This window comes from Bos grunniens, chromosome X, assembly GCF_055505025.1.
Source record: "Bos grunniens cultivar Pamir isolate PY7600 chromosome X, Bosgru_T2T1.0, whole genome shotgun sequence".
In the NCBI taxonomy this organism is placed as follows: domain Eukaryota; kingdom Metazoa; phylum Chordata; class Mammalia; order Artiodactyla; family Bovidae; genus Bos; species Bos grunniens.
Window position 1 is genome coordinate 84745431 of NC_141194.1, and position 23803 is coordinate 84769233.

Sequence of the window (23803 nt, forward strand, 5' to 3'; positions counted from 1 at the left end):
TCACAAAAAGAGTCATCCCCCTTTGAGCGTGTGCTGTGAGGCCAGCACTGACACCATGCAAGGCATTGTCAGCCATATCATGTCAAGTTAATGTGCTTGACAACCTCTGTGATAGATAGGCTGTGATTTTAGGAAAATGGACTAGGCCAGAGCCATCTTTAAAAGACTTCAACCACCTTTATTTAATCCTTTGCTGTACCAAACCCTGAGGAGTCCCCTAGTGCTCTCCCAACTATACTTGATGAAAGACATGGAAGGGAGTTCAGAGAAGTTCAGTTCAGTCGCTCAGTCATGTCTGACTCTTTGCGACGCCATGGACTGCAGCACCCCAGGCCTCCCTGTCCATCACCAACACCCGGAGCTTGCTCAAACTCATGTCCATTGAGTCGGTGATGCCATCCAACCATCTCATCCTCTGTCGTCCCCTTCTCCTCCTGCCTTCAAACTTTCCCAGCATCAGGGTCTTTTCCAAGGAGTCAGTTCTTCACATCAGGTGGCCAAAGTATTGGAATTTCAGCTTCAGCATCAGTCCTGCCAATGAAAATTCAGGTCTGAATAGTTTGTAGTAATCCCTTTTGCATTGTCTGCTGTCCCTGGGGCCACTGGAGGGCGAAGCGACAATGGGTTGTGCCTGTTTTCATCCGTATCAAAAAGTGGCTTTACCAGCTCCAACCTGAACTCTGTTGGTGCCACCCTTCAGAGCTGGCACCTTTCCAGTGGGTCAACATACTCCCTCCCTCTCCCTAAATGTAGATGTCAGCCAGAGACACCTACTCCTGTCTCCCTAAAAGGTAGAAGGGTGCAGAGAGACAGGCCCATTGGAAAAATGGAGGGGGAGGAACCAGGTGGGAATGGAGACAGGTATGGTACAGTGACAGGAAGACTGACAAAAACAAATGAGGGCTGCCTCCTCTGGATACAGCCAGTTGAAAGGGGAAACCAACTCTAAAGAACTCAGGGGGCAGGGGGCAGCCAACACGGTGACTGTACTAAATGCCACTGAACTGTTCACTTTTGAATGGTCACTTGCAGGAACTTTGCTGGTGGTTAAGACTCTGCACTCCCAATGCAGAGGGCATGGGTTTGATTGCTGGTCAGGGAACTAAGATCCCACAGGTCGCACAACATGGCCAAAAAAAAATGGTTAATTACATGTTATGTGGATTTTACTTCCATATAAAAAAAAATCCAGGGGCTCACGGCACCACAGTCCCAAAGAGAATTTTTTGCAGAAATGGGCCCTGGCCTGAGGTTCAAAGAGCCTCCAACAGGCAATGAATGCCTATTTGTGTCTCTCCTGTAACCTGTCCTCTCTGGGCTGCCCACTCGTGTGGTGATAGTGTATGCGTGTGTATGAGTGTGTGTGTGGTTTCTCAAAGCAGCTCCTATGACTCTCGACTGCAGGAACTTTTGCAAATAACACTTAATCCTTGTTAAACTCCCATTCTAAGCCCATCTTTAATCCTCACAGCAATCCTCAGAGGTAGGGACTATTATCATACCCATTTTACAGATGAGAGAATGGAGCCCCAGAAAGGTTCAGGAGTTGCTACAAAGTCACCTAGTAAGTGAAGTGTACAGGTTCAAACCCAAAGCCAGGCACTGAAGCTCTCCACTTCCTGCTCCAAACACCTACACTCTTTCAGGTTCAGAACAGTATAAAGTATGTTTATACATATGGGTCTTCCCTGGTGGCTCAGACAGTAAAGAATCTGCCTGCAATGCAGGAGACCTGGGTTTGATCCCTGGGTCAGAAAGATCTTCTGGAGAAAGAAATGTCAACCCACTCCAGTATTCTTGCCTGGAGAATCCCATGGACGGAGGAGCCTGGTGGGCTACAGTCCATGGAGTCACAAAGAGTCGGACATGACTGAGCGACTAACACACACATATGTCTATACATAGAAGAAACTCAATAAATCCCCATCAAATGAATGCCTGTCTTCCATCTAGTAAGCTCCTGCTCAGCTCTCTAACTCATTTGATGTTCAGTGCCCTATGAATTTAATGCTATCATCAGCCCCACTTTACAGATGATGAACCTAAACCTCAGAGATGTTAAATAACTTGCTCAAGTTTATACAGCTCTTCGATGGCAACACTCTGATCCAAACTCAGACCTGTCAGCCAGGTCTTTCTCAATTGTCTTCCAGAAACTTCTCTGGGGCTGCCTGCTCAGCTGGGTCCTTCTGTGCACCCGTTAGTTGGCCTTGATTTGGATGTAAACAGGGGAGATACAAATAACTGACTGGCCTCTAATTCAATGCATGAAAAACATGATCACAGCAGGCAGGCAGAGGGGAAGGGCGCTGCCATGAGGGAAAGGAGGGAGGCAAGGCCTGGAAAATTCTGATGGAGGCAGGGGCTATGCTCCATCTGCTCCCACCAGGGGAGAGACATTTTGGCTCCTCTTACAGCAAAAGCAACAAACTCGAAGCATGCCACAGTCAGCATGAAACGAGAATCTTCCTTGGACATCTAACTCTAAGAAATGAGTCTCCACGCTGGAGGAGGCAACCAGATTCAGGCAGCCTGTACCCAGACACCTCATCAGAATTATGCTGCTCTCTGCTGGAGCCTCAGCTTGGCCCCAACTGCCACCCACCAGGAGGGGCTGAACTTCCCCTGTGACCTGTATCATGGGCTGTTTTGCTTCTTACCCCCCTTCCATGTGCTGCCAGCCTTTGTTTCAGCTTCTTCCGCTGGGCTCCATTCTGTTCTGGGGATCAGAGTGACTCTGACAGGGCCAAGCCACATGGCTCACAGGGTGATGCCATAGTCCAGAGGTCAAGATGGATGGACTACCTATCCACAGAGCTCTGCAGGCCCACCCTACTTCACTTGGAGCAGCAGTCCCCAACCTTTTTGGCACCAGGGACCTGTTTTGTGGAAGATAATTTTTTCCATGGACTGGGGGGTGGGGGGAACAGTTTCTGGATGATTCAAGTACATTACATATTACATTAGTGGTGCAGTTTCTTTCTGTTATTATTATTACATCAGTTCCACTTCAGATCATCAGGGGTTAGATCCCAGAGCTTGGGATTCTCCTACACTGCTGAGCCCAGAGGAGATGGTTCCAAAAAAAACATGTTGATTGATTGACAGGTGGATGGTAGGGTGATTCAGTCGTAGAGCTTTGCTATTCTAGGTGTGGCCCATGGACCAGAGGCACTGGCATCACCAGAGAGTCTATTAAAAATGCAGAATCTCAGGCCTCAGCTCAGACTTTCTGAATCAGAAACAGTTTTTAACCAGACTCCCAGGAGATTTACATGACCATTAAAGAAGAGAGATGAACTGGTGTAGGACAGTGACTCAGAAAGGCTTGCACTGTAACCGCTGTTTAATAGGTACTCATTCTCTGTTTTTCTGAATCCAGTAGTTTCTAAATGTTGTTGTACATTATTTCATCTGGGGTACTTTTTAGAATTGTTTTTTTTTTGGAAATCATTTTAAACTAACAGAAGAGTTCTAAGAATAGTACAAGGAACCCTTGCCAGCAGGGTAAGCCCTCACCCAGATTTGCCAAATGTTAGCATTTTGCCACTTACTGTATCCATCCCTTGTTATGTTTCTACATGGTATTTCCCCCTTTAATCCATTCACCTAAATTGCAGACATCATGTTCTTCACTCCTAAATATGGTAGCATGTATTTCCTAAGAACAAGAACATCCTTCAATAAAAAAAAAAAAAAAAAAAAAAGAACAAGAACATCCTCTTAGGTAACCACAATCTAGTTATCAAGTTCAGGAGTTTTAACATTGACACAGCAATATGATCTAATAAAACGTCCATACTCAAATGTGGTCAATCAGCTCAATGATGTCCTTTATGGCAATTCTGGTTTTCATCTGGAGAGCTTTTAAAGTGCCGATGCCATGGTCCTATCCCCACACTGATTAAGAACGATTCTCTGAGGGAGGGGCTTGTGCCTATAATAAATTTTCATTGGAATATAATTGCTTTACAATGTTGTGTTAGTTTCTGCTGTACGACAATGTGAAGCAGCTATATATATACACACATACCCCCTCCCTCTAGAACCTCCTTCCCACCTCCCCACATCCCACCCACCTAGGTCATCACAGCACTGAGCTGAGCTCCCTGTGCTATACAGTTTTAGGCTTTCCAGGAGATTCTAATGTGCAGCCAGGTTTAAGAACCTGTGTGCCATAGGCTTTTTCTGTGGTCCCTAGAGATCACAGGGGTAGGAACCGTTGCTGAAAGAGTGAGCCCTGAGTATAATTTGTCTAAGCCCCATGTCTCCTTTAATCTGAGTTCTGCCATCAGTCATTGCCTATAAGGTTCTTGGACCTTTCTTCACTTCTTCTGATGCCACTACCCTGATGGGAAAAAAACAGTTATTTTTCCATGCTGCTATTTCCCCTACAGCCACTTGGCCCCATCCTTCTTTCTTTATAAGAAATGAAGCCTTGAATGGTACCTGCTCTGGGCTGTGTTCTCCACAAAGCTGCGTCTAACAAGTTGGCTACAACACCTGGAATTACAGAAGAGCAAGGGCAGGTGGTGGAAAAGAATGCCAGAGATGCAGCAAATCAATTCAGAAGAAGGCCAAATTTCTCTTTGGGCTGGCCACAAAGTTTCTCCAGAGTTCAAAGAAGCTTGATTAGAACTAGGCGGTTCTCAAATTACCTTGGTTTGGAAAACAAGCCACTGAGGTGAGCAGATGTAGCCATCCACAGCTAGAGTGGACCCAAAGGTGATGTACAGATGGGGAGCAATTGGGAAACTCCAGCTAATCCCAGGAGCCAGCAGGCTTTTGCATTTCCTGAAAGAATTTGGGTCAATCTAACTTGTTGCTTTAATTGATTCAATGGAGCTCTTCTGTTTCCAGCCATGAGCAGATGAAGGGGAAGCCTGGCATGTCTGTGAGGGAGTTCATGTCATTTAGTTAGCTGGGTCACCCATTTCCCCAGCCTTGAAATAGCATGGCCACCATCACCTCCACCCCTCCTCCCACCCAAACGTCTGTGTCACTGCAGCCACAGAAACTCAGTTTACTTTGAAAAGGCTCCATCAGAGGAGGCCGAGTCCAGATTTGCATGTGTTGGTGAATATATTTTGGAAGAAAGGTGAATGCACAAAGCAGATCATTTGGCTTCAAAGCAGCTCTGTCAATGCCTGACATATCGACTCGCTTTTAGGATGTATTGACATTCTTTACTATTCGAGAGAACTAGTCTACTCAGATGGATGGCTTTAACAGATACATCTTTGCAGTTTAGTCAATGACAAAATATTTGTGAGTGGTTAATGTCTTTCCTCTTCACAGGAACTTAATAATGTCCCAAATGAGATCATTCCCCCTGGCCCAGGACTTGAGAACATTTTGAACTGTGCTCATCCTGACTGGGATTCCCTGGTGGCTCAGCTGGTAAAGAATCCGCCTGCAATGAGGGAGACCTGAGTTTGATCCCTGGGTTGGGAAGATTCCCTGGAGAATGGCTACCCACTCTAGTATTCTGGCCTGGAGAATTCCATGGACTGTATAGTCCATGGAGTCTCAAAGAGTCAAACACAACTGGATGATTTTTCACTTCACTGATTGGGAACCAAAGAATACTCAACTTACTGCCAGAGTCCAAATGGAGGGCACCCCGTATTACTAGATAACCGTTAGAAAATTCCTCAATTAGGACCCCGTGTGCACTGTCATTGCCATTTCTATCATCTCCCCCATCAGAGGACTCCTTGTCTGATTACAGATTTTGGTCCCTGCCAGTAAGACAGAATGTGCTTAAATTGATCAAAGATGTGTGAATTGCACATATCTCAAATTTTTGTAACAAAAGGCCAGCTTTGGGAAATGTTTTCATACAGTATATTTCACATCGCTTAATGCAAGCTAGCAAAGGCATTGTCTTTCACATTAGAACTATTAAAACTTGGTTAATATTCTCTCCAACCATGAATTTTCATTTTCTGGTTACTTAATATGTATATTAAATATATACATTGTATGTATCCCCTGGAGAATTAAATGGTAAACCCAACCAGTATCCTTGCCTGGAGAATTCCATTGACAGAGGAGCCTGGTGGGCTATAGTCCATGGGGTCACAAAGAGTTGGCCATGACTGAGTGACTAATACTTTTACTTTCACTGCATAGCCAGAAACGAGCCAACACTAAACAAACTTTAAAAGTGCACAAGGCTTGTCCTTCCAAAACTGGTATCTCCCACATATTTTTGAAATACAATGGAACATCCTGAATCCTAGGCCTTATACCTATACTCAAAACTATCTCCAACCCCACCTTTTTCTTGGTGTCTCATTCCCGTAGGATCTTATTTGCTACTAGAAAATTACTAAATTCATAGGCTCAGTTCAGTTAAAAATTGCAAGGATATATTTGAGAGAAATGACTAATGATATGAGCATTTTGGCATGCAAAATTAACAGTGGGAAAATAAGCTTCTTTCATGAAGTTCCAGAGTTATTCCTGGATAAGATATGTTGTCATTTTCAAAAAATTAATGTGCTATTTTTTTTATAACTTAAAACATCCAATAAGAAATGTGTAAAAGAACTAAGACCACATGCATTGCAGGAAAGTCTTTGTTTCTAATCTCAAACTTATTAAGATTCTACAAAGAGATAGCCATCAGGGCAAAAGAAATCCGTCATCAATAACAGGGTTAAGATTGCATATAAACAGTTAAAAAAACAACATTGTAAATCAACTATGTGCTGTGCTTAGTCCCTCAGTCATGTCCAACTCTTTCCGACCCCATGGACTGTATTTCAACTTTAAAAAAGAAGATTGCCTGTAAAATACATGAAGAATGTATATTTTGAAGATGTGGCTAAAAACTCACCATGTCCACTTTAAACACTGCATTGACTAATAACAAGATATAATTCTGGGCATGATTTTCTCAATGTCAGTTCCACAGAGTCTTAGATTTCTTATATTAGTGACAAAAATGAAAAATATAGAACAAGTTAGTGTTCTTTCTAATTCCATGTATGTTTAGTTAACTGAGTTCTTTTTCCCTCTGCCTGTTTTATCTCCATAGTCCTTAGTGATTACATGATATATTTGGCTTCTTTGCTTATCTCTACCTAAATTGAGAATAAAATATAAATTCCATGAGGACAAGGAATTTTTTTACCACTGTATCTCCAGTGCCTGAAACACTCTGACACATAGTAGGTGCTTAACAAACATCTGATATATGAAAGAGGATACCACTATATTAAGAGAGACAACAAACAGATTCTATTATAATGGACAACATACAAGGAGATGAATGGTTGATAAAAATGCCATTATTGTTTGTATCTATATCTGAATATGCATTTATATGCCTTTATGTGAAAGAGCAATGCTGAGTTAATTTCCTTCCATTTCAAATAATGACTATATTTATATTGATAAAGCTAGTATACCGTGAAGTACAATAATATTTTGCCTCATTCTCAATGTTTTTTAGTTTATATTGCTATCTTTGTCTTCTATGAAAGTTTATTTTCTTTTTTAAAATTTTTAATTTTATCAGATCAGGTCAGTCGCTCAGTCGTGTCCGACTCTTTGCAACCCCATGAATCGGAGCACGCCAGGCCTCCCTGTTCAACACCAACTCCCGGAGTTCACTGAGACTCAATGTCCATCGAGTCAGTGATGCCATCCAGCCATCTCATCCTCTGTCGTCCCCTTCTCCTCCTGCCCCCAATCCCTCTCTGCATCAGAGTCTTTTCCAATGAGTCAACACTTCGCATGAGGTGGCCAAAGTACTGGAGTTTCAGCTTTAGCATCATTCCTTCCAAAGAAATCCCAGGGCTGATCTTCAGAATGGACTGGTTGGATCTCCTTGCAGTCCAAGGGACTCTCAAGAGTCTTCTCCAACACCACAGTTCAAAAGCATCAATTCTTCGGCACTCAGCCTTCTTCACAGTCCAACTCTCACATCCATACATGACCACAGGAAAAACCATAGCCTTGACTAGATGGACCTTTGTTGGCAAAGTAGTATCTTGGAGTATAATTAGTTAACAATGTTGCATTAGCTTCAGGTGTACAGCAAAGTGATTCAGTTACACATATATCTATTCTTTTTCAAATTCTTTTCCCATTTCAGTTATTACAGAGTATTCAGCAGAGTTCTCTGAGCTATACAGTAGGTCTTTGATGGTTATCCATTTTAAATATAGCAGTCTGTACATGTCAATCCCAAACATTTAATACATCTTTTATCATAGGTCACTTTAAATCAGTGTTGGAAGTAAACAGAATGTATGTTTTACTAATGATAACATATTAATTAGAGAAATATTCATTAGGCACAGTACCAGACCCTTGAAAACAAGTGTCTTAAGATTTCTGTTTTCTTGAAAATCAAAAGCATAGGAAAATATTGATTAAAATAGTCTTCCCCCCAAGAAAACTAGCACATTCTCTTTACTGACAGAAAAACAAGAATGTTGATAACTGAACCATAACAAGACTCTGAGTTAGACTAGTTAAAACCGAACATTAGATTTTCTATAAATCTATGCTCGATTGAGGTCCTTGCTAATATATCTTCTCTGATTATATAGACTATATGCAAGAATAATTGGACTTTCATAATTACAAAATACACTGAGAGAAAATTATTTTTGCTAGCAAATAGCAAATAGTTTAGTTACTGTTCTTTTAAAAATATATCTCCCTTAGTAACTATATCAACATATTTTATGATTATCCCCTCTATCTAACATTATATAAATGGATTCATTTGAATCTCAGTGGAGAAAAGGCACAGACTATAAAAATACTTGAATAATGAGCATATAGCTTCTCAAAACCATACAAAGAAGACATAAGATAAAGTCAATATTCTGATAAAATACATATATTCTTGTAAGTAAAAGTTCCAGGGTAAACGTACTACTGCAACTGCAACTGGTACTAATATAACTTTGGTTACCATCTAGCAAGTATATAAGACAATCAAAATAAACCAAAAAAAAAAAAAAAAGGAAGAAGTTAATGCTGAACTTAAACTTTTGTGTGGAGCCACTAAACTTTAGTGGACAAAGCAATACTCAAGAAAAGAAAATGTGGTCAGTATTGTGAATTAAAAATAAGTATTTTCCAATATACATGATTTAAAGTTATGAGTCGTTCATGAAAAAATTATTAGAGGACTAATTTAGCAAAGTAATAACTGATGGTATAAACAGCAGCAGAAGTTTCCCTGAGCAGATGATCTATTTAAACCTCAGATTAAAGATAAAAAGCCTGAAGAATTTATGGTAATAAAACACAATGGAAATGCTACAATGGAAATATGGAATTAAGATAACTTTTCAGAGTAGACTGGTGAAAATAAAACAATGAGATACCATTACACACTAATTCAGTTCAGTTCAGTTCAGTTCACTCGCTCAGTTGTGTCCGATTCTTTGCAACCCCATGAATTGCAGCACGCCAAGCCTCCCTGTCCATCACCAACTCCCGGAGTTCACTCAAACTCACGTCCATCGAGTCAGCGATACCATCCAGCCATCTCATCCTCTGTCATCCCCTTCTCCTCCTGTCCCCAATCCCTCCCAGCATCAGAGTCTTTTCCAAGGAGTCAACTCTTCGCATGAGGTGGCCAAAGTACTGGAGTTTCAGCTTTAGCATCAGTCCTTCCAAAGAACACCCAGGACTGATCTCCTTTAGAATGGACTGGTTGGATCTCCTTGCAGTCCAAAGGACTCGCAAGAGTCTTCTCCAACACCACAGTTCAAAAGCATCAATTCTTCGGCACTCAGCTTTCTTCACAGTCCAACTCTCACATCCATACATGACCACTGGAAAAAACCATAGCCTTGACTACACGGACCTTTGTTGGCAAAGTAATGTCTCTGCTTTTGAATATGCTATCTAGATTGGTCATAACTTTTCTTCCAAGGAGTAAGCATCTTTTAATTTCATGGCTGCAATCACCATCTGCAGTGATTTTGGGCCCCCAAAAATAAAGTTTGACACTGTTTCCACTGTTTCCCCATCTATTTCCCATGAAGTAATGGGACCAGATGCCATGATCTTAGTTTTCTGAATGTTGAGCTTTTTTTTTTTTTTTTTTTTTGAAAATTTTTTTGAATTTTATTTTATTTTTAAACTTTACAAAATTGTATTAGTTTTGCCAAATATCGAAATGAATCCACCACAGGTATACATGTGTTCTCCATCCTGAACCCTCCTCCCTCCTCCCTCCTCCCTCCCCATACCATCCCTCTGGGTCGTCCCAGTGCACCAGCCCCAAGCATCCAGTATAGTGCATCGAACCTGGACTGGCAACTCATTTCATACATGATATTATACAGGTTTCACTGCCATTCTCCCAAATCTTCCCACCCTCTCCCTCTCCAACAGAGTCCATAAGACTGTTCTATACATCAGTGTCTCTTTTGCTGTCTCGTACACAGGGTTATTGTTACCATCTTTCTAAATTCCATATATATGCGTTAGTATACTGTATTGGTATTTTTCTTTCTGGCTTACTTCACTCTGTATAATAGGCTCCAGTTTCATCCACCTCATTAAGCCAACTTTTTCACTCTCCTCTTTCACTTTCATCAAGAGGCTTTTTAGTTCCTCTTCACATTCTGCCATAAGGTTGGTGTCATCTGCATACCTGAGGTTATTGATATTTCTCCCAGTAATTTTGATTCCAGCTTGTGCTTCTTCCAGTCCAGCGTTTCTCATGATGTACTCTGCATATAAGTTAAATAAGCAGGGTGACAATATACAGCCTTGATGTACTCCTTTTCTTATTTGGATCCTGTCTGTTGTTCCATGTCCAGTTCTAACTGTTGCTTCCTGATCTGCATACAGGTTTCTCAAGAGGGAGGTCAGGTGGTCTGGTATTCCCATCTCTTTCAGAATTTTCCACAGTTTATTGTGATCCACACAGTCAAAGGCTTTGGCATAGTTAATAAAGCAGAAATAGATGTTTTCCTGGAACTCTCTTCCTTTTTCTATGATGCAGCAGATGTCGGCAATTTGATCTCTGGTTCCTCTGCCTTTTCTAAAACCAGCTTGAAGATCTGGAAATTCATGGCTCATGTACTGCTGAAGCCTGACTTGGAGAATTTTCAGCATTACTTTACTAGCGTGTGAGATGAGTGCACTTGTGTGGTAGTCTGAGCATTCTTTGGCATTGCCTTTCTTTGGGATTGGAATGAAAACTGACCTTTTCCAGTCCTGTGGGCACTGCTGAGTTTTCCAAATTTGCTGGCATATTGAGTGCAACACTTACACAGCATCATCTTTCAGGATTTGAAATAGCTCAACTGGAATTCCATCACCTCCACTAGCTTTGTTCATAGTGATGCTTTCTAAGGCCCACTTGACTTCACATTCCAGGATGTCTGGCTCTAGGTGAGTGATCACACCATCGAGATTATCTGTGTCGTGAAGATCTTTTTTGCACAGTTTTTCTGTGTATTCTTGCCACCTCTTCTTAATATCTTCTGCTTCTGTTAGGTCCCTACCATTTCTGTCCTTTATCAAGCCCATCTTCGCATGAAATGTTCCCTTGGCATCTCTGATTTTCTTGAAGAGATCTCTAGTCTTTCCCATTCTGTTATTTTCCTCTATTTCTTTGCATTGATCTCTGAGGAAGGCTTTCTTATTTCTCCTTGCTATTCTTTGGAACTCTGCATTCAGATGTTTATATCTTTCTTTTCTCCTTTGCTTGTCACTTCTCTTCTTTTCACAGCTATTTGTGAGGCCTCCCCGGACAGCCATTTTGCTTTTTTGCATTTCTTTTCCATGGGGATGGTCTTGATCCCTGTCTCCTGTACAGTGTCACGAACCTCAGTCCATAGTTCATCAGGCACTCTATCTATCAGATCTAGTCCCTTTGGAATGGCCAAATACAAAAATCTGACAAAACCAGTTACTGGCAAAGATGTGAAACAACAGGAACTCTCATTTGTTGTTAGTGGGAATGCAAAATGGTACAGTTACTTTGGAAGCAATGTCTAACATAGCTAAACATTGTCATACTCTATGATCTAGCTATTTTGCTCCTAGATAGTTCACCAAATGATTTGAAAGCTAATGCCCACACAGAAACATGGACATGAATTTTATAAAGCTTAACTCATTCCCTCTCTCTCTCTCTCACACACACACACACAAATTGGAGGCAACCAAAATGTCCTTTACTAGCAGAATGCTTAAACTAACTACAGAACATCAATATAACATAATATTATTCAAGAATAAAAAGAAATGGGCTATCAAATCACAAAAATAAATGGATGATACCTTAATGAATGTTATAAAGTATAATAAGCTACTCTGGGAAAGGGTATACACTGTGAAAGTGAAAGTCACTCAGTCATGTCCGACTCTTTGTGACTCCATAGACTGTACAGTCCATGGAATTCTCCAGGCCAGAATACTGGAGTGGGTAGCCTTTCCCTTCTCCAGGGGATCTTCCCAAGCCAGGGATCGAACGCAGGTCTCTCAGTCTGGAAAACACTGCATGATACCAATTATACCACATTCTGGAAAAGGTAAAATTGTAGCATGAATAAAAAAATATCAGAGGCATTTTTCCTTTTGCTGCAAAATACTTTTATTAGTTTGGATACACTTTGTCAACACTCAACTACTCCTTTTCTTCTTTGATGTGAAAATCCACTTCATCCGGGTCTCCGGTGTCCCATACCTCAAGTATTGTAACATTATTCCGTGCGTCAGCAGGAACCTCGATATTGGGACATTGGCATTGATCACCGGTTGCCACAGTGAGTTTCATATTCTTCACCCTGGACATAAGGTTCATCAGTGACGTCTCGGACTGGGTTAAGGCACCGCACATAGACTCTTTGTAGGGGGAAGGCCTTATCTTCTTTCTTCCTGGAGAGCCAGATGAACAGCCCTGACGGCCAGGAGGAGTGCCCGCATTACTTTCATCATCGCCTCCAGGAAACTTCAGGATCACCAAAAACATGAGGAAGATTAACAGCCAGTGCCACTTGCTCCCAAACCAGCCTGGGGCATACTCTGGTTGATTCTGCCGAACGTGGAAGTGCCTTCCACTGGGCACCATCCACGGCAGTTCTTCGGCTTCATCTCTCAGAACATAAAACACATAGGCAAAGACAAACGAGATAAACGTAGGCCAAAAAAATAACCATATTACAGAGCGCATCGTGAGCTGAGACCAAGTGGCTCCTGGTGCGCTGGTCTGCGCTGGCACCTGGAGACTGAGGACCAGGCAGGGCTGGACCCTTGGTGACGTCACAGAGGGCCCCACCCCCACCAGAACCCATGTGGCCAGGGTATGACTTCAGGGCAGAGGGTAAGGCGGCCTGCAGGGGTCAACCGGGAGTAGGGCTTAAAGGGACATGGGGCCATTTCCAGTGGGCAATTGAAAAAGAGGCGAGTGACAGAGTGCCATCCCCATGCCAGTGTATTCTTTCTGAACCTGGTGTTCTACTGGGAGGGTGGGTCCATTTTCTATTTTTATTTTTCCATTTGTTGAATCCAGACACTGTGGTGAGCAGAGCAGAACCAGGGGCATGTGCCCCTGTGGAGCAGACAGCCAAGTGGGAAAGAAAGATATTAAACCAGAGGCCACAAACTAGGAGCCACTGATGTTTTGTGTGGCCTACCACTGTCCTAAAAATGATTGTGCTCAGTGCTAAGTCCTGTCTGACTCTTTGCCTCCCCATGGACTGTAGCCTGCCAGGTTCCTCTGGAGAAGGAAAGTCAGGGGCATCACCAGTGATGCAGTAGGGGTGGGCAATGAGGTAGGTACTCTCTAAGATCCTTCCCAGATCAGAGGTTCTATGATCCTGCATGGCAATTTCCCAGAGGGCAGGGATGCACCTCCTGGGCAACAAGCAGTGGAACTGGCACATCTCTGGGGAGTTGCTGAGTTGGCAAAACTACACTGTCTGATGCACGTGTGGATGAGTAAGTACTGGCTGCACTCCTCCTCCCCGTCTGTGCATGTCTAACCGCCACATGTGTTGGAAGGTGACCTTGCTCTGCAGGTGTGGCTTGAGAGCTGTGTTCCTTTTCACTGTCCTTCTCTAGGAAGACGACCCTTCTTTGTGCTGTGCGAGTTGAAGATCCGAATGCACGTCTATGGCTGCAGCACTCGGCACTGTGCCTTTCTGTCTGGGCCAGTGGTTTTCACACTTGAGTGTGTATCAGGGTCTCCTAGAGGGCTTGCAAAGTCCCATTTTGCTGGATCTCAGTCCCCAGGCAGTCCTGGGTGGGACTTGAAGACTGCCACTTCTGCAGGTCTCTGAGCAATACTGAGAACCACCATCCAGACAATAGCTTCACTCACAAAGACGTGGCTTCCCTCTGACTGCTGTGCACTGAACCTGAGGGGCCAGTGGGAGTGGAGTGGCAGCAAGAGCACCGAACTGGAGCCTGAAGACCAGGGTTCTACAGTGCACCTGCCCTCTTGCGAGCTGTGTGACCTTAGGCAAGCCTCAGCACCTCTCTGTGCCTGTAGCTGCCTCACAGGCACAAGGATGCGATGAAGTTGGTGACTGCTACTCTGGGTGTTTCTGCAATTCAGAGTTGGTCTGTCACTCTTGTCCTGAGCCTAGTCTTCCCAATTGGGAAGCCAGATACTCCCACAGCACCCCACCCCCAAGCATCCAAGTGCCCACTTCTCTCCACAATCACTCCCAGCTGGAGTGGTCCACTTGCTTGGGGGTCTTCTTCTACAGCCAGCCCTGTATGGAGCCCAAAGGGTGAAACTGTTGTCTTCCTCTTAGAGATCCACATCTACCACTTGGGGGTATGTGTGTCTTGCATGTGCTATTTCAAACGCCTTTTAGCACTGAGATAAGGATACAGAATCCTAGAGCTAGTCTCCTGCCGGTAAACTCTGATGCTAACGACTTATTGTGTTACCTTGGGCAAGTTAGTTAACATCTCTGAGCCTCACATACCCAACTTTAAAATGGAGAAGCAGTACCTACTTCATGGGATTGCTGTGAGGACTAAATGAGATCATGTATGCAAGCCTTTACTCCTGGCACATAGTAAGTGCTTAACATGGTAGCTGTTGTTTCTCAAAAAGAGGATAATGGCCTCCTCTATAACATTAGAGATGCAGGAATGCTGAAAACACTATGGTTGCAGGTGTCCTACTTTCTTAATTCCTCCCATGGTGCATAATAACAATAATGGTAATACATATGTATTGACACTAGGGCTTCCCAGGCGGTTCTAGTGGTAGCGAACCTGCCTGCCGATGCAGGACATGTAAGAGGCTGGAATTCGACCCCACAGGATTCAATCTGTGGGTTGAGAAGATCCTCTGGAGAAGGGAATGGCAACCCACTCCAGTATTCTTGCCTGGAAAATCTCATGGACAGAGGAGCCTGGCGGGCTACCATTCATAGGACTGCAAAGAGTCAAACCCGACTGAAGTAACTTAGCATGCGTGCATAGCAATACTTTACAGAAATGGATATTTCACATTTTTGAGAACACTATCCACTAAATCCTCTCATTCCATCTTTATCACACTGTAAGAACAAGGCCACCACATTGGTGTGGATCTCAGGATGAGCTGAGATGTTCTGAAAACACTGCTGTCTACAAGCCTCCCATCAGTAGGCTGCTTTTCCCTATGTGGATTTCTGCTCCTGCATGGGCGAGAGAGCATCCTGGGCCATGGCTGCCAGCTGGGGAGGCTCCAGGGACCCCATCTGGTACTCAGCCCGTTTTTCTCAGGTACACATCAGGCCTAGAGGCTGCTTCCCATGTGGCAAGATTGCTCACGCTCTGTTTACTGCATGCCTTGCTGCTGCTGCTGCTGCTAAGTCACTTCAGTCATGTCTGACTGTGTGACTCCATAGACAGCAGCCCACCAGGCTCCCCCGTCCCTGGGATTCTCCAGACAAGAACAGTGGAGTGGGTTGCCATTTCCTCCTCCAATGCATGAAAGTGAAAGTGAAGTCGCTCAATTGTGTCCGACTCTTCTCGACCCCATGGACTGCAGCCTACCAGGCTCCTCCATCCATGGGATTTTCTAGTCAAGAGTACTGGAGTGGGGTGCCATCGCCTTCTCCGTTCTGCATGCACTACTAGGCCCCAAATATCCAAATGATGCTAATTGGATGACTCGGGGACTTCTGATACTACACATAAATGAAACCAGAATAATGCTCTGGACTTTTTCAGTTCCACTTATTAAGACAAGAAAAATCAGACCACCCTTCTATGCTGCCAATGACACTTATTAAGGCAAAATCATGAAGATGGCTCTGGCTGTGGTGTTACCACCACACTCAGCATTAATTAGAGTTCACTGATTTGTGAGGAATCAAGCACAGGAGATTCAGAAACTCATTATGGTGCTTAATAATGATTTGTTTCCTCACCAGAAATTGGATAAGGATTCTAGATTTCAGTGATTTCACTTCCCTGCTATTTTCCTTCCCTTCATGCTTCTGTCATCACTGACTCAGCTGGAAACAGAGGTCAATGGCAGGTCCTCTGTGTGCATGCTAAGTCGCTTTAGTCGTGTCTGACTCTTTGCAACCCCCTGGACTGTAGCCCTCCAGGCTCCTCGGTCCATGGGATTCTCCAGGCAAGAACACTGGAGTGGGTTGCCATGCCCTCCTCCAGGGGATCTTCTCAACCCAGGGATCGAACCTGCATATCTTACACCCCCTGCACTAGAAGGTGGATTCTTTACCATGGAGTCACCTGGGAAGCCCTGTCTGATGTTATTTCATGGTTAAATTAAGGTTGGGTATTTGAAGCAAGAATACCACTGAAGTGAAGTTGTGCAGGGTGAGGTTTTTTGATTGTTTCTTGCCGTAGCCCCAGTTGACTAGATCAGGCCCTGACATATGGGAGGTGCTCAGTACTCGTGAAGACACAAAGGAATCAGACCCCAGGCACTTGCACTCCTTTCTGACCATGGGAAGATTATGTTCTTGGAACATCACATTCGTTGGGAACCTCTTATACCTTTGAGGAAGAAGGAAGTAAGCAAACTGGGTAGGGAGAAGGTTCCCTACCACAAAGTTAAACAACAACAGGTGAAGGAACCCAAATAGCATAGGGCCCAGTGAGAGGAAAAATGCTATAACACTTAGAGAAAATGATAGAAAAAGTATTGCTACTTTAAAAAAATAATAATAACCTCCCACCTACTATAGACTGAAGGTTTGTATCCCCTCAAAATCGGTATGTTGAAATTTAATCCCCAATGTGGTGGTATTTGAATGTGGGTCTTTGGGAGGTGATCAGGCAATGAGGATGGAAACCTGATAAATGGGACAGTGCCCTTATAAGAAAAGGCCCACAGAGCTCCTTTGTCTCCCTCTGCCACGTGAGATTATAGCGAGAAGATGGTCATCCACAACCAAGGAGTGGCCTCACTAAATTTGCCGGTACCTTGAACTTTATACTACAAAAAATAAATTTCTGTTGTTTATAAGCCACTCAGTCTACAGTATTCCGTTGGAGCCACCAGAACAGATAAAACATTCACCCAAACAAAACACTTTACCTTTCATGTGAAAGTAAATGGCTCAGGCCACAGGTTCTGAAGTCAGATTGGTGGATTCTCAATTTGGCTCTGACACTTACTAGCTAGGTAATGATGAACAAACCTCTTAACCTCTCTGTGCCTCATTTTCCTCATCTGCAAAGTGGACATATGATTACTAGTAATACAGTAGTGTTTTTCTGGGAATGATGGAGGTAATACAGGTGAGCAGCTTAATGTGTTCAGCTGCTTCAGTCGAGTCCAATGTTTTGTGACCCCATGAACTGTAGCCCTCCAGGCTCTGGTCTATGGTGTTTTTCAGGCAACAATACTGGAGTGGGTTGCCTTTTCCTACTCCAGGGGATCTTCCCAACCCAGGGATCAAATCCGTGTCTCTTGCGTCTCTTGCATTGACAGGCAAGTTGTTTACCACTAGCACCACCTGACCCACTCCAGTATTCTTGCCTGGAAAATCCCCGTGGACAAAGGAGCCTGGTGGGTTACAGTCCATGGGGTCGCAAAGAGTCAGACACGACGGAGAGACTAAGCACAACACAGCACAGCGCCACCTGCGAAGCCCTGTCTGATGTTATCTCATGGTTAAATTAAGGTTGGGTATTTGGAGCAAGAAGCTTAGAGCCATATCTGAAACATAGTAAGCACTCAACTTTCCAGAACACTATCCAATAAGTCATCTTATTAGATATTCAGAGCAATCCCTCAAGAGCAGATATTATGACTTTCATTGACCAATAAAGAAATTGAGCATTAGGGAGTTCCCTGGGGTCCAGTGGTTAGAATTCAGTGCTTTCATTGCTGTGACCCAGGGTTCAATCCCTGGTCAGGGAACTACAATCCCACGAGCTGCATGGCATGGCCAAAAAATAAAAAACAACAGAAAAAAAAAGAAGAAGAAGAAGAAAGAAATTGAGGCTTAGAAAAGTGAAGATTCACCTTAGGCCTCCTAAGCTACTGAGTGAGAAAGCTGGAGTAAGATATAGGTCATATCTTTCCTAGTCCAGTGCTGTTTAGATTTATCTCTTAGCATCACACTCTTCTTGGTACTGGAGAGGATCTGGGATACTCTCAACCTTCTAGAATCTTCCACCACAAGTGAGAAAGAGAGAACAAGCGTTCTAAGATAGCCCAGCAACTCTCCACGGAACAGTGGTCATACTGACAACCACAGGCAGCTTCCACCTTATACCGACAGGGCTTCTGGAATGGTTGTTTGAACCATGGGAGGTATTTTCCAAGGGAGGTAACACTGTGAGCAAGGGTAGGCACCCAAGCCAGCCTACCAAACATATTCATAGCAGATCACGGCTGCTGGTACAGAGCCTGGCTACTGATGTGGTTCCTGGAGCACAGTTTTTTACAGGGGTGGGGAAAGGAGGCAGAGGCTGGGGAGGAAGGTACAGCCTGGGTTCTGCCAGGCCTTGATGGCCCAGGAAGAAAGTCGGCTTTGGTTCTACATGTGATGGGAAACCACTGGAGGCTGTCAAGCCAAGGAATTATTTTATCTGACTTACTTTTGAAAGAGCACTTTGATGCTATAGTAGAGAACCATGCAGAACTGATTCTGTCGTGAGACAGACCTGGACTTGAATTTCAACTCTTTCCCTTCATAGATTGAACTTTTTCTGTGTAACAGAGACAATAATAGTATTAGGAGGATGGGATTGACATGTACACACTGTTGTATATAAATTAAATAACCAATAAGGACCTCCTGTATAGCACAGGGAACTATACTCAATAATCTGTAATAACCTATATGAGGAAACAATCTAAAAAAGAGTGACTATATATTATATATCTCTATAACTGATTAACTTTACCTTATACTTGAAACTAATACAACATTGTAAATCAATTTACAGTTCAATTTTTAAAAATAGCATTTACCTCACAGGTGTGCCGTAAGGAGTACAACAGATAATATATATAAAGTGCTTAGTCCAGTGGCTGGCCCATAGTAGGTGTTCAATGTGTGTCAGCTGCAATTATTATTATTAGTTGTTGTTGTTGTTTTATTATTATAGTAACAACTTTGAGAAAATACACAGGATGTGATTCAGATTAAGTGTTAGGTCAATGCGGGTTGAAATAAACTCTTTGGACTCCTAAGACCTGACACGATAGTGGACTCTTCAGGTGCCAGGTGGGGAGATGGAAAAGGTCTGTCTGGGGGTACTGCCAACTAACTACATCCTTTCTTCCCAGCCCAGGACATGCTCTTGCCTGTGGCTGTATCGCTGCACAGGACTATGTCTGGGCACTGAGTGAGATGACAGGGAAGGCATGGATAAAGAAGCACTCTTTCCTCACCATTCGTATTAGTTCCCAGAGTCCCAAAGGGTCCATTCATTCAAAAGTGCCTCCTGTGTGCTAGTCCGATACTGGGCCATGCCATCTTTCCAGCAACGGCTGAGTCACAAGAACCCTGGGGGAAGCCCCAGTGCGCTGACCATCACCTTACTCTGTGAGGATTATGCAATGTGGCAACTGGGAGGAGCCAGGTCCAAGGCTTCTGGTGGCTGCTTGGCCATCGGCTTCTCCTTGGACTCTGGTTTAGCTATTCCTTGGCATGAGCAACAGGAGGTTATGAATCACCCTCCAGCCAGGAGGGGCAGACTGGGATAGCACTGCGACCCATGTCTCAAATGTGCCCTGTGCTACAGATTGACCACGCCCAGAGAATGGTGATGAAGCACAGGGGTTTCTCTTCTGGCACGCTCCTGAGCTTTGCTGTCTCATCTGGCTGCACCCAGTTCTTACAGTCCCAAAGCCTGTCTGCTTCGTGGAGCAGAGGATTGCAGAGATACAGCATGCCCTCTCAGCAAAGGGAGTTGTGTCATGCCAACCCATGTCTAGGCTGTCTGGCTCTTAGGTAAGCTTGGTGTGCCAGGAGTGTGGCAGGAATGACTGGGACTCAAGCCAAGGTTCTATGCAATTCACCTGCCACTTTATCCTGCTATTACTTCTTATTCAATGCTTTAACATTTACTTCCGTTGATTTTTTCTGTTTACTATTTGTTTGGCTGCATTGGGTCTTAATTGCATCATGTGGGATCTTAGTTCAGGCATGCAGTATCTAGTTCCCTGACCAGGGATCAAACCTGGATCCCTGCATTTGGGAGCAAAGAGTCATAGTCACCAGATCACCAGAGAAGTCCCTAGTTCCATTAATTCTTTCAAACATTTGATCATTCACTTAATCAACAAGATTTTAAAATGTTCATTGTCATTGAAGTATGTAGTTGATTTACCATGTTGTGTTAGTTTCTGGTGTACAGCAAAGTGATTCAGTTATATATAGATATGTATGTTCTTTTTCATCTTCTTTTCCATTATGGCTTATTACAGGATATTGGATATAGTTCCCTGTGCTATACAGTAGGACCTTGTTGTTGACCCATCCTATATATTAGAGCTTACATCTGCTAATTCCAAACTCCTAATGTGTCCCTTCCTCATTCCCTCCCTTCAACAACCACAAGTCTCTCTCTATGTCTCAACAACAGTTATGGAATTCCAACTCCGTGCTAGGCACTGTGGGAGGTGGCACAGACACATGAGACAAAATCCCTGCCCTCAAGGAACTTACATTCTGAGGTCTGAGACTAGATCATTCATATTATTTATTTCTCTTCAACTCTAACCCCACCTCCAGATACTACTACTGCCCCACTGCTGCCCTGCTCCTTATATTAAAACCTTGAAGCAGCTGTTTATACTTATTGTCTCCAAGTCCTCTCCTCCCCCTCCTTCTTGTTGTTTAGTCGCTCAGTCATGTCCAACTCTTTCCAGCATGATAGAATGCAGCATGCCAGGCTTCCCTGTTCTTCATTATCTCCTGGAGTTTGCTCAAACTCATGTCTATTAAGTTGATGATGCCATTCAATCACCTCATCCTCTGTCGGCCCCTGCTTCTCCTGCCCTCAATCTTTCCCAGCATCAGGCTCTTTTCCCTCTTCCATGGAGTCTTCCCCCCTGTACACATGTACCTCCCAGACTAAGTTAGAAGCCACCTGCTCTGAACTTCCAGAACTTGTTAAGAGTGTGGGCTTGAGAGTCAAACCTGTGTTTGAATATCACAGCTGTACCCTCCCAGTTCTGTGATCTTAAATAAGTCACCGATCTTTTCAGGGCCTGATTATCCTTATCTGTAGAATGGAAATAAAACTATATAAGATATTTCAAAACACCTAACTGAAAGTGAGTCAGTTTTTTATATCAGGTGGCCAAAGTATTGGAGCTTCAGCTTCAGCATCAGTCTATCCAATGAATATGCAGGGTTGATTTCCTTTAGGATTGACTGGTTTGATCTCCTGGCTATCCAATGGACTCTCAAAAGTATCCTCCAGCACCACAGTTTGAAAGTATCAATTCTTCGATGCTCAGTCTTCTTTATGGTCCAACTCTCACATCCATACATGACTACTGGCAAAACCATAGTTTGAGTATACGGAACTTTGTTGGCAAAGTGATATCTTTGCTTTTGAATATGCTGTCTAGGTTCATCATAGCTTTTCTTCCAAGATGATCTGATTTACTATTGTCTAATATCAATAACCTCAGATATGCAGATGACACCACCCTTATGGCAGAAAGTGAAGAGGAACTAAAAAGCCTCTTGATGAAGGTGAAAGAGGAGAGTGAAAAAGTTGGCTTAAAGCTCAACATTCAGAAAATGAAGACCATGGCATCGGGTCCCATCGCTTCATGGGAAATAGATGGGGAAACAGTGGAAACAGTGTCAGACTTTATTTTTGGGACTCCAAAATCACTGCAGATGGTTACTGCAGCCATGAAATTAAAAGACGCTTACTCCTTGGAAGGAAAGTTATGACCTACCTAGATAGCATATTGAAAAGCAGAGCCATTACTTTGCCAACAAAGGTCCGTGTAGTCAAGGCTATGGTTTTTCCAGTGGTCATGTATGGATGTGAAATTTGGACTGTGAAGAAGGCTGAGCGCCGAAGAATTGATGCTTTTGAACTGTGGTGTTGGAGAAGACTCTTGAGAGTCCCTTGGACTGCAAGGAGATCCAACCAGTCCATTCTGAAGGAGATCAGCCCTGGGATTTCTTTGGAAGGAATGATGCTAAAGCTGAAACTCCAGTATTTTGGCCATCTCATACGAAGAGTTGACTCATTGGAAAAGACTCTGATGCTGGGAGGGATTGGGGGCAGGAGGAGAAGGGGATGACAGAGGATGAGATGGCTAGATGGCATCACTGACTCGATGGACGTGAGTCTCAGTGAACTCCAGGAGTTGGTGATGGACAGGGAGGCCTGGCGTGCTGCGATTCATGGGGTTGCAAAAATCGGACACGACTGAGCACCTGAACTGAACTGAACTGAATATAGCTCTTGCTGCTATGTGGAGGGCATGAGTGAAAGGAGAGAAACAACTTCAGGGTGACCTAAACTAAGCTGGTGCCTGATGTCCCTTTCCATTTAGACAGAAACCTGAGAGCAACATACAAATACATTCTGCTCAGATAAACACAGACTCAAGGCCACTGTTTTCTGGAAACCTTCCCAAAGCTATGATTCCATAGATTGCTAGCTCTGTGACCAGTGGCTCAGTGGTTGGAATATGTATGCCGTGTCCAGCCCTACGGACAAGGCCCCCTTGATCAGTAAGGCCCCCTTGATCAGTTAATGGGAAAGATGGTTACTAACAAGAACACAATACAGTGATAAAGAGATTTTAAGATGTGATAGCAGCATTCATTCATCGAAATTTTAAAGAGCCCCACTAATCCCCAGCACTGGGTCTTTTATGCTTTCTAGTTGGTAGGGTGCTAGGTGCTAGGGAGGAGAAGAAAGAGAGAATGGGAGAGAGAGAACTCAGCTCACAAGGGAGCTTATACATTAGAGGAGGAGATCAAGACATGAACACAAACAGAAATCACACAAAATATATTGAGGTTAAGTATCCAAAGGGAGATAGAAATTCAATAAATAATTGTCATTTATTTAACACTCAATGTATGTGAAGCACTGTGTTAAGTTTTACATACATTCTCCTGTAACAGTCATAAGTCTATGGAATAGGTAATATGATCACCCATGATGCTATAATAGCAGCTAACATTTATTAAGTGCTTTATATCAGCCAGGCATTGGGTTAGGTGTTTTGAAATATCTTATACAGTTTTATTTCCATTCTACAGATGAGGATAATCAGGCCCTGAAAGGATAGGTGACTTATATAAGATCACAGAACTGGGAAGGTACAGCTGTGATATTCAAACACAGGTTTGACTCTCAAGCCCACACTCTTAACATGTTCTGGAAG

The 23803-nt window shown here is 43.5% G+C and overlaps 1 long non-coding RNA gene and 1 pseudogene across 3 annotated transcripts in view; both read right to left on the bottom strand.

The window, feature by feature from the left end:
* The window catches only part of LOC147340798 (uncharacterized), a 109030-nt gene that overhangs the window by 33082 nt on the left and 52145 nt on the right, over nucleotides 1-23803 (bottom strand). The window contains exon 3 of one of the 2 annotated variants that reach the window (XR_015159060.1): nucleotides 158-531. The exons of the other annotated variant lie outside the window; for it this stretch is intronic. This is a non-coding gene — a long non-coding RNA (uncharacterized LOC147340798). Of the gene's footprint in view, nucleotides 1-157; nucleotides 532-23803 lie in introns of those variants that run through there. 2 annotated transcript variants of the gene reach the window in all.
* On the bottom strand, nucleotides 12565-20324 carry LOC147340799 (protein FAM209 pseudogene; annotated as a pseudogene). The gene is made up of 2 exons (XR_015159495.1): nucleotides 20182-20324; nucleotides 12565-13304 (listed from the first exon to the last, which is right to left on the bottom strand). The product of XR_015159495.1 is annotated as a protein FAM209 pseudogene (transcript).